The 11162-nt window shown below is 43.9% G+C and overlaps 1 pseudogene; it reads right to left on the reverse strand.

Annotated features, from left to right (window-relative positions):
* Positions 1–1213: 1213 nt before the first annotated feature.
* Positions 1214–5651, reverse strand: LOC109675662 (AP-1 complex-associated regulatory protein-like; annotated as a pseudogene).
* Positions 5652–11162: the final 5511 nt, after the last annotated feature.

The raw sequence follows: 11162 nt of genomic DNA on the forward strand, positions 1-11162 counted from the left end.
GTATCTCCAGCATCTCTCCAAGAGTTTACTTTAGGAAGCACGCTTTCTGCTTCCTCCCTCTAGTCACCATCTTGGAATCTCCTAAATGCTTCTCTGCATAAACTTAAAGAAAAAGTAAGTTAATTGTCTATCACAAAATGCAGGTACATATTTTGATATCCTTGATTAAATCCCATCAAAGGACCTTGAGCTATAAGTCAAAGGGAAGCAGAGAAAAACCAATGGAACCTTTCATGCAAGAAAGGACTTTTACTTAGAAATACTCACATTACCTTTTTATGTTTTTCTTTTGTAAATCCATTCACATGTTTATTGCAAGTCACATTGGTTCATTTCTGCCAGACCTCTTCACTACTTCCTGGTGACCTTCCCATAGTGGCTTCTGCCTGTTTAAGACTACTCTACAGTGAGCACATCAACCATATTCAAGTTTTAGGTTTCCTTCCCTTTCCCTATTCCTCCTGTGCGCATTCTCCCCTTAGTATGTGACCCATGTACAATATTACTGAATTTGTGAAACCATATTTTTATCATGTTTTTTTCTTCTGATGGGATCAACATCATCATACTAGGATATATGATAGGTGTAGAAAGAAAGTGATATTTCAGCATTCTACTAAATTTAATTATGCTATTAGATATCAAAACTGAAAGAAGTCATAAAAGTAAAAAATGCTGCTGGCCTGGAGCATGCCTCAAGCAGTAGAGTACCTGCATTGCAAGTCAAATGCCCTGAGTTCACCCCCAGTCCTGCCCAAAAAACAAATGCTGCTAAACACAATACTATTCTGAATATAACCTGATGATCCTCCTCATGCCTTTTTCACATATGCTGAGTAACAAAAATAATTAAACATGTCAGTTCGAAATAACAAAATAGGCTTCATAAAGCTTTCAAAGTAAAATAAAGAGTTTTAAAATGTGAAAATATATAAGAATAAGCAGTAATGCCATAAAGAGTAAGAATAATATATGGATAACATGACAGATGCATAAACTTGGTTTTAAAAAGCAGAAAGCAGAAGACAAAACAGCACTGAATTCTGAAGCAATTCAGATTTATCTTATCATTTCTACTCCTTTCTAAGAAACAAAGATTTATGGCATGTTTTCCCACCTCCCTCTTACAAAATGACTCAGGACACCCTTTATACATTCTACTTGGTTGTTAACATTTGCTCATAATTGATAAATGAGATCACATAACTTTATCCTACGGAATCTGTTGATCTGCACCAGACTGCTGTATGCCAGAACCAGATAGTTTTAGTAGACGATTCACAAATCCAGAATACTCACCGTTGCCATTATCATCCATTTTGGTACTAACAGAATCGTTCTCCTGCTCCAGCCCATAGTAATCATCAGAGGCTGACATGGGATTACTTCCTCTCTTCTGGCTGCTGTACTTGAGTGCTGCCCTGAGAATGTCTTCCTCTGTTTTGGAATCTTCTCTCATTGGAAGCATTTTATTCATTCTCTCTCATCTTCCCACTCTAGATCTAAGTGTGTGCTATCATCATTTCCACTGGTTGATGTCATTCTGGTTATTAAGAGCAGCTCTTTCTGTATCTGGCATCAGTAATCTAGCACCAGATGACAGTCTACTACCGTGAAAAGCTTCATACTGTGACTTTGTATTTCTCAAACAAGATTCAAAGTCGTCTTCTGCTCCTGAACTTTGAAGTCTCCATATCTCCGCATGACTCTACCTTTCTTGCTCCAAGAGCATTTGGTCTTTCAGGCTGTGCAGCAGCTTCTCATAGTCTTAACTACTCTTCTTGTAAGTCTAAATATTTTGGACTTTCTTACCAATATCTTCCTATTCTACAGTAATGGAATCATGATGCCTCTGTCTTAAATCAACAATTTCTTCCTTAATAAGAGCCTATGACTTCTTCCTGCGCTCTTTCCTGCATCACTTTCTAGTAGATTTTCAAACTCTATAGTTAAGTGCTCACCTCTTGAGCATGCTCTAAACTGCTTGGATTCTCCACTTCTTGCACACCCCGCATCCCTGGCTTCCTTGTGGAGCAGCCAGGGCACTGAGACCAGTGCAGTTCTCCAATGCATGCTGCCCATGAGCCACTGGTGTGACTCCTCCTCCTCCTGCTGCTCAATAACTAGCTCAGGCCAGGCAGCTGCACCCACACTGCAGGGGCCTAAGGAGGTTTTCAGGACCAAGGGATGGCAGGCCTGAGTGAGGCAGCATGAGGGACTGGGGAAACTGGAGGGTCAAGACACTTGGAACAAAGGCAGCAGTTACACCAGCAGCCTCCATGTGGCCACTGCACAAGGTAAGAGACTCTGGGATGGCCCTTATGTAATAATGGTCTTTAAAAAGTGTATACATGAGCCCAGTGCTGGTGGCTCACACTTACAATCCTAACTACTTAGAAGGTTGAAAACTGGAGTTCAGCCTGGTCAAATAGCTCCCGAGAACCTCATCTCAAAAATAACCAGAGGAAAATGAACTGGAGGCTTCCCACAAGTTGTAGAGTGCCTGATTTGCAAGTGCAACATCCTGAGTTCAAAGCCCAGTCCCACCAAAACAAAACAACAACAACAAAGATAAAGTGTCCAAATGTTAAACTGCAAACTTGTACCTCACAGCATGGAAGGTGAAGACCCAGGGCTGCCCTCCGTGGCCTGTGTATAGGAGGTGAGGGAATCTGACCATGGTCAGGGAAGCCATGGTCCCCACTCAGAACTTACAGGTATGGAGCACAAAATGGCAGCCAGGACATGGTGAGGCAACTCCAAAACTGCAATGACTCACCCACAGGGTACTCGGGTCCCATCAAGTGTGCCAAGAACAACCTTCTTAGGAAGCAGCCCTGCAGCGACCATGCTGCCAAGCCTCCTTGTCTCCATCTCCTTACTGGAGCTTCTGAGCCTCAGTTATCTACACCCCCTTTTTCTCCATGCTCTAGGCACAGTCACAGCTGCCATATGAAGGCTTCTAAGGGCAGTCCTGCATCCTGTCCAGGGCCTTCACTCTGCAGCATCATCACCTAGAATGCCCATGCTCTCATAAGCCATGCGTTAGTACCAAGTCCTGATCTGCCCCTCCAGGCCACTCATCCACAGGGAAATCTGCAATCAGGCCCCTCTTGCGGGCCTGGCTGTCCACAGAAGTGCATCTGAGACCTGCCCTAAACTCTGCAGGTGGGCAATGAGGGCAGTCCCTGATCTCTGCTGTGGCCCTACTATCCTGGCTGGTCCTGATCCCTGCAGGTGGGCCACCTTGGCAGGACCTGATCTCCACAGGCACACAACCCATTCAAGCTCTGATATCTGCAACCAGGGCATTTTGCCAGACCCCATTCTCCCCAGCAGTGTATCCCAATGAACCTTTGATCTCTGCTTCCATTCTCTTTGCAGCTGCATCACGCTAGCAGGCCCTCATTCCTTCAGCTGGGCAACTTTGTCAAGTTGTGTTCTCCGGTTGGCATTACCATGGCAGTGCTACCTATTCACACCTGGAACTCCACACCCAGACCACTCTGCCAGTTGGCCTTCTCAGCAGCCATGCATCTTGTTTTGCCCTGTTTTCTGTGGCACACAGGGTGCTCTCCACAGTGGCACCATCTTGCCATACCATGCTCTTCAAAGCCAGGAATCTGCACCAGGTCCTGATATCTGCAGCCATGCCATGCAAAAAGGCCTTGCTCACAGCAGTGCATCCAGGCATCACTGTGCACAACAACAATGACACTATTCGTCTGCACCAGATCTTCTCTCCACAGAGCCACCCTTTGTCAAGACATGCTTTCCAACACCAGGAATCTGCACCAGGTCCTGATTTCTGCACCCGAAACACCTCGAAAGGCCCTTTACTGCACAGTAGTAAATCCATGCCTAACCATCTTTGAGGATGCCATGGATTTGCACCAGGTCCAACTCAGCAAAGCACTGCAGGCATCGTTCTCCAAAGCCAAGCCAAACCAATACTCCCTGACCTACCTACTTAATCAGTCAGGTCAGGAACTGTCCTGCCCTAGCAGATAAAACCACCAGGAAATTCCCTATGCAGTCAAGAAAGCAGGGCAGGCCCTGACATCTGCAGCCAAGGCAAACCATCAGGCTGTACCCTATGTGGATCAAGCAGTCAGTGCAAACCTTATACTCCACAGCCACAGGAAACCACCAGATGCTTCTCTCCAAACCACCAAGCCCTGCGCTCCCAGTCAGAGTGAAACACCAGGCTCCTTTTTCCTCAGCTAAACCAAATAACCAGGACCTGTCCACAAGAACCAGGTCAAACCATCGGACTGTGACCTTCATAGTCAGTCCAAGTCACCAGACCCTATCCACAGTAACCAGGCCAGATCATCACACCATGTCCCTCATAGCCAGGCCAAACAGGCCCTACCCACAATAACTGTGCCAAACCACCAAATCATGCCATTCATAGCCAGGCCAAACCACCAGGCCCTGTTTTCTAAAGCCAGGCCAAACTTTTCAGAGTTCCCAAGTCAACTCAAGCCCTACCCTGTCTCCACACCAGGCTCCATCCTACAAAGCCTCTCAGCAAGGTTAGTCCTCTATTGCCTCCCTTTTTCATCTGGGATACCTACCTATAGGATTCCTTCTCCCACTCCCCTGGGGTTTGTGTGTCTTCCATAGCAGCTCACCTAAACCTGAGGTCCTACGTCTTGCCTCCCAGCCTGATCCTGACATTCTCAGGAGCTCTTCCTCATCCTTCTCCTTTGGAAAATTTCTTCTGTCTAGTGAGAATTTCTTCCCATCTTCCCCAAGGTACAATAGCTTGAACTCTTTTTTCTGCCCCCACCCCTACCCCCCTTTCTGGTGCTCTGTCCTGAGTTCCTCTTCCTCCTCCCATGAGCTTTATCTCCTGGGATCATTCTTCCACTCATAGCCTTGCCTTCCTTGGTTTCACCTTGCTCCCTGACTTTGAGGCCCTGAGCTATATCTTTCCAGAAGAGCTAAAGTTGGGAACAAACCTTGCCTTCCTTCACCAGCTTTATACAATGATTATACGAAGCTCACTTCCATTTGAGTGGTCATAGGTAAATGAATTGGGAATTAAAATGGGAAAAGTGACATCATGCAAACATTAATTTTAAAAGGAGAAATCAGTACAGCAATCTTATAGTGGACTTCATTATAAGGAAAACAACTAGAGATTATTACTTAATTACGAAGCCATCCTTCAAAAAGACATAGGAGGAGTCTTCCCTGACTCCTCCTATCCAGCCCTCCAACTAGTAAGCCTGGTGTTCTTGCCATGCACACTATTGTGCCCATGACAGTTGTACATACCAACCTTAAAGAAGCATGAGTGCCTCGGAAAGCATAATACATCTGCATGCTTTCAGAGCTCAGCTGCAAGATCCCTGAGATCCAGCACTTGCTTGGTGAATGACTATGTTTCTGGGAGCACTGGCTGCTTTGATGTAGTCAAGGGAACTGTCTCTTACATCACCTTCCACAAGTGGCCAATTCTTGTGCAGACCAGGACTCTGCTCAGCAAATGAGTAAGAAATGAGGGGAGGTGGGCACTCTCTTGGCAAGTTGCAGGTGCCATAGTCAGGGTGAGGAACCCAGAAATGGCTCCACAGCAGAGGCAAATGCACCCTGGGATCTACTTCTGTCTCCTGTGCAGTGGTCATGGGTGCCAGCCGCATGGTAACCACCTTTCCAAGTCAGTGGTGTCAGGAGCCATGAAGCAGGGAGCCAGTAGGTGGTGGGCAGGCCATGGAGGAGAAGGGTGCCATGTATGCCCTGGTGGCGATGCCTTCAGGAAGCAGATCCCAATAATCTCCTGGTCCCAGAGCCACTGTGAACTCTTGGTCACCAATGCTGGACCTGCAGGTGCTCTCTGCACCCTGCACTAAGCTGGACCTGGGTGTGCAGCTCCATGCTGGGAGACATTCAGGAAGCAGCAGGGCCTCTGCTGCAAAGGTACTGCCAAGTTCCTGGTGGACAACTTTGAATACCCGAGTCTGGTGTACCTCACCCAGTGCTGCCACTGCAGTGTGGTCCCCTTTGTGGCTTGGGCCTCTGCAGATCTGTGTGTGGTGGAGTGCAGTTGCTAGGAGTACCAGAAGCAACACTCCAAACACTGTCCTGTACAGCCCTCGTGCTTCACCCTGCTCCAGGGTGTGGATACCATGGTCACCAATCTGTCCATCACGCACCCAGCACTGCAACAACTTCTGCAGCAGGTGTGGCCTATACAGTTTCCATGGTGTTGTGTCCAACCCCCAGGTATACAGTGTGGTCCTGCACTGCTTGGTCATGGGCAGCATGCACAAAGGAGGTCCATGAAGGACACTGAGAAGCATGAGACCAGCCAAAATACCTCCTCAGCCTAGGTACTATTTATCTTTGTGCAAGAGAACAGTGACTGTGGTGGCAAACATAGCAAAATCCATGTGGGATACTCCAAAGAATTTGCTAAAAAAAAAAAAGTTACTGTGTGAAAGCTCTCGGGTTCAGGACTGGTAAAGCTCCTGTGTTCCAACAAGCTTCCCTTCTCTATTTCTGCTTCCCTTCCAGTTCTTTTCAATGGACTTATGGAGAATCAAAAATTTGAAAAAGGTCATTTGGGGAATAGTGCTGGGTTAGTCCCTTAAACTGGATACTATTATTTTGATTGTAAATTTCATTTTAGAACGTCCTGTCTTGACCATATATGATCTCCTTAATCTGTGATTTCATATAGACAGATTATCTTTAGTGAGAAGCATCTCTTGATACACATTTTGGAAATATTTATCCCTAACTAGAATATGATTCACATGACCACATGAAGTCAGAAAAAATATTAAATATTGGCATTACTTCAATCCTTGTCACACAGGCTGAATTTGAATGTCTATTAAAAACAAACACCAAAAACAAAAAAATAATTTGAACACTCGTGTGTCCATATACAATGGGAAACTTGCAATCCAATAAACAAACAGTGCCTCTGTTTTTTCAACGCAAGTCTTAATATTACTCTTTTACTTCTTTTCACACATTTCTCACAGATCTCTTGGAGGTTATTCCTATGTACTCTACACTTTGGTGTGACTGTAAACAGGGTTGTTTCCAAGAGTTGAGTTTGATGTCTAGGACCGCTACATCCAAGCAGTTTTGTGAGTATCTATTAGGACCTTTTCCACTTTTTATTTTCTGATTAGTTAGACATATCCTGTCTAAAATAAAATAGAACTGCGTAAATAATATATTGGGCTGGTTGATTGGTTCAAGTAGTAAAGCTTCTGAGCCCGGCTAACCTCGCTCAAAATGATATTCTCCAGTTCCATCCATTTACTTGAGACTGATAAGACTTCGTTCTTCTTCATGGCTGAGTAGAATTCCAAGACCAAAAATCGTATGTTTTCCCTCACATGCAGACTTTAGATCTAGGGCAAATACAGCAATGTGATTGGACTTGGATCACATGATAAGGTGAGAACACACACAGGAGATATCGGGATAGGTAAGAAACCCAAACAACATGGTAGTATTTGATGTCCTCAATGCAAAGGAACTAATGCAGAAACTTTAAAGCGACAGAGGACAATATGAGAAGGGGATCAGGAACTAGAGAAAAGGTCAGATAGAGATGAATCAACTTAGAATGTATACATGAAAGCAATGATGGAATCCCCCTGTGTAACTATCCTTATCTCAACTAGCAAATATGCTTTGTCTTTCTTATTATTGTTTATACTCTCTCTTCAACAAAATCAGAGATAAGGACAGAATAGATTCTGCCTGAAAGTGAGGGGGGGGTGGGGGGGAGAGGACGGGGGTGGGGGAGTAAGGAGATGAAATGGCCCAAACAATGTATGCAAATATGAATAAACAAGAAAAAAAAGAAGACTTGACAAAAAAATAGTAAAGCTTCTGCTGAGAAAACATGAGGCCTTGAGTTCAAACCTCAATGTCAAAAAATAGATTATTTTATTTTCAGTGACATTGTTCACTCGGTGTGTTTAACAGCGATGTGTTCTAAGATTCATTAACATTACAGCCTCACTGCTCTTACTTGACCAGTAATGTCAGCATTTTACTCTGTTATGAGTCAAGGACCTGGGTTGTAAGGCAAGACAGAGAAAGGTATCCACACACTCTGCCTTCTTCAATCTTTTGACATACCTGTCTGGTACATTGTTAAATATTTAGAAGCTAGTAAATCTCTAGAAGGGAAATCATGTTTGTTGAACTATATATACTGTAGGAACCAGAGATGATGGCATGTTCCTGTTGTCTCAGCTACTTCTAAGACTGAGGGAATATGATGACTCAAACTCAAGAGTTCTAGAGCAGCCTGGACAACATAGTGAAACACAGTCTCAAAAAAAGTCTATATATACTAGGGCCTACAGCAGTGGCAGCTGAGGCAGCAGCTGAGGCGGTGGCGGGTCTGTGTAGAAAATGGCACTGGTGTAGTGACTGGAGCCTTTCCCTGAGGTGTGCAGAGGGCTCTGCAGAGGACTTGAGGAGATGGAGCCTCACCCACCATGCCCCACTTGCTCTTGCACTTTGTACCCATCACAGAATTGGAAACTAAATCTACTAAAGATACAGAAAGAAATCGTAGAAGGAATTTTGTGCAAGAAGCACAATAACTGATGGAAGAAAAGGAAAAAAGAAAACAAGGAAACGAAGCAAGCTGCTCAAAAGAGTGCCAGAACAGACACAGCTTGGTGCAAGCCAGCCTCAACCTGCCAACTGCAATAATCCAGCACCCCACAGCAACCAGCACTAATATTAATGGCAAGTGAGCTACAGCCAACAATCAGTAGCAGCAGCAGCAGCAGCCACAGGCCTTAGGCAGGTATCCTCCTGAAATACTCCATAATTTCTGCACCAGGAACAGAAACAGCTTCCAAAGATGGGTCAGTGATCTCCTATCATACGAGAAAACCCGAGATCTGCTGATTAGGTGTTAAGCAACTACTGAGACACAGTACTGAAATGAATTCACAGCTGCACAACAACAGAGAGGTACAAAACAGCAAAATCTAGTCACATATAAACCACGAAGTTTCAGGATCCCATTGTGAAAATCCCAGTGAGGACTAGTTCTTCTAAGGGTGACTGTAGGACAAACTGTCAGAATGCTGCCATGGAGTCGACTTAACTGGAAAAAGAATCATGGGCCTCCGTCTCTGGCAGTGATCCAGAGTTGGCTTTACTATATGCAGATGCTGATTCTGCCTCCAGTTCTGAATCAGACAGAAACCTTGATATCATGGCTTCAGGGAGCACAGGTGGTGAAAATACAGCCTTTGGAGAAAAAAAAAAACTCGATTTAACCATTTCTAGAATGTCTATGACCCAAAATGGAGATTGAGGATGGAACTCTGGCTTGGGGAGATCAAAGCAAATGAAATAACACAAGTGTGAACATGTAGAACCAAAATGTCCCAAATGGTAGCAGCTGTCCAGAACAGCAAGAGCAGGTACATCTGCGGCTACCGTCTGCAAATACCATTAAAACAAAGAGTCAAGCATTGGCTAAGGCTAGGGTCAGCCCCAGGGAAGCCTTGTATACCAACCAAAACTGTGGTTAATGTACTTCACCATGGGGCAAACCCATAGACAGTGGTCCCAGATGGAGGAACCCATTACTGTGGCATCCAACATATTCAAGGAGGCCTCCAGCTGTGTTTGTCCACAGACGGCTCTTTGTTGCTGCCTGGGAATTACCCTGATGGTTAAGAAGAGGAATAGGAGTCATTTTGAGAGTTCAATTTATCTTAAAATTGGCCATCATATACCAAGAAAATGTCATTGAATGGTCTGAATGACAAGAAAAAGGAGAAAAGATATGGGAATGATGAAAGGTGGAAAAAAGCAAGAAGCATGGGTAAATCATTTTGTTAAACAGTTTTCACATATCCATTCACCAGAAGGAGTTGTATAGAGCAATAAAATAGACTTTGGGGAAGGACTGCTACAAGACAAATGAATAGAGATAAATAGCTTAAACATTATTGATTAAAATTGAAAGGTCTGTAAAAACACATTGTCTTTTTGTCTGAGCTCTGAATTTGCAGAGTCAGCCATGTTGCACAAGCCTTATTTTGATAAGATTGGCAATCTTAGAATGTTTGGTGTTGGAAACACACCAGCACAACCCCAGGGCATGCATGATTCTCCAGTACCACCTCTTAGTTTATCTCAGCCCAATCTCCATGCTAAAGTGCTACTTCTATTTTTTCTCTCCTTGGGTCCCAGTCGTGTAGTTGAAGTGTGCACCAAACAAGGGTGTCCCGAATCCACTCTTTGGCCCTCAACAGGCTACCTTCAATTGATGTCTGGTCAACTCTGCATATACAAATATGCTTCAAAAAATGAACCCTGGCTGGATAAAGACCTACATGTAAAATGAAAAGCTACAAAACTCCTAGAATATGGAAGAGAAGAAAACATAGGTGTCATTGGGTTTGTTGATAATGTCTTCTATATTCATATGCTCCACCACTTGCACTAAATTCTCCTACTTTTTGGATTTGCATTAGTGTGGTGCATGTGGTGAGCCAATATTGGCACATTATAATTAACTAAAGTCTACAGTTCATCTTGTAGCTCTTTCTTTGTACTGTAAATTGTATGGCTTTTGACATATGCACGATGACCATTATGTAAACTTATGATATCATTCAAAGTAATAGTTTCTTTGCCTTAAATTCACACATGTTCCACTTATTCATACTTCCCTCCTACTCCCAAAGCCCTGGAAACCACTGTTCTATTAACTAACTCCAGAGTTTTGCCTTTTCCAAAATGCTATGTAGTTGGAGTTGCACAGTAAGTAGCCTTTTCACATTGCCTTTCAGAGAGCTATATGCATTTAAGGTTCCATGTCTATTGGTGGTTTAACAGCCCATTAATTTTCAATTTTGAATAGTATACCGTTGTATTTAGGCTGGGTTGTAGCTTAGTGTGGAGTAGTTGCCTAGTATGCACAAAGCCCTGAGTTCCGTGCACAACACAAAAAGAATAAGGTACTGTGTGAAAGTACCTCTGTTTCTTTTTCCATTGTCCTTTTGAAGGCCATTTTGGTTGTCTCTGAGCTTTGGCAATTATGAGTAATGTTATCATAAGCATTCGTGTGCAGCTTTTTCAACTCATTTCGGTAAACTGTAAGGAGTACAACAACTGGATCTTATAACGTATAGTGTTATTTTAAA

This window comes from Castor canadensis, chromosome X, assembly GCF_047511655.1.
Source record: "Castor canadensis chromosome X, mCasCan1.hap1v2, whole genome shotgun sequence".
NCBI classification, from domain to species: domain Eukaryota; kingdom Metazoa; phylum Chordata; class Mammalia; order Rodentia; family Castoridae; genus Castor; species Castor canadensis.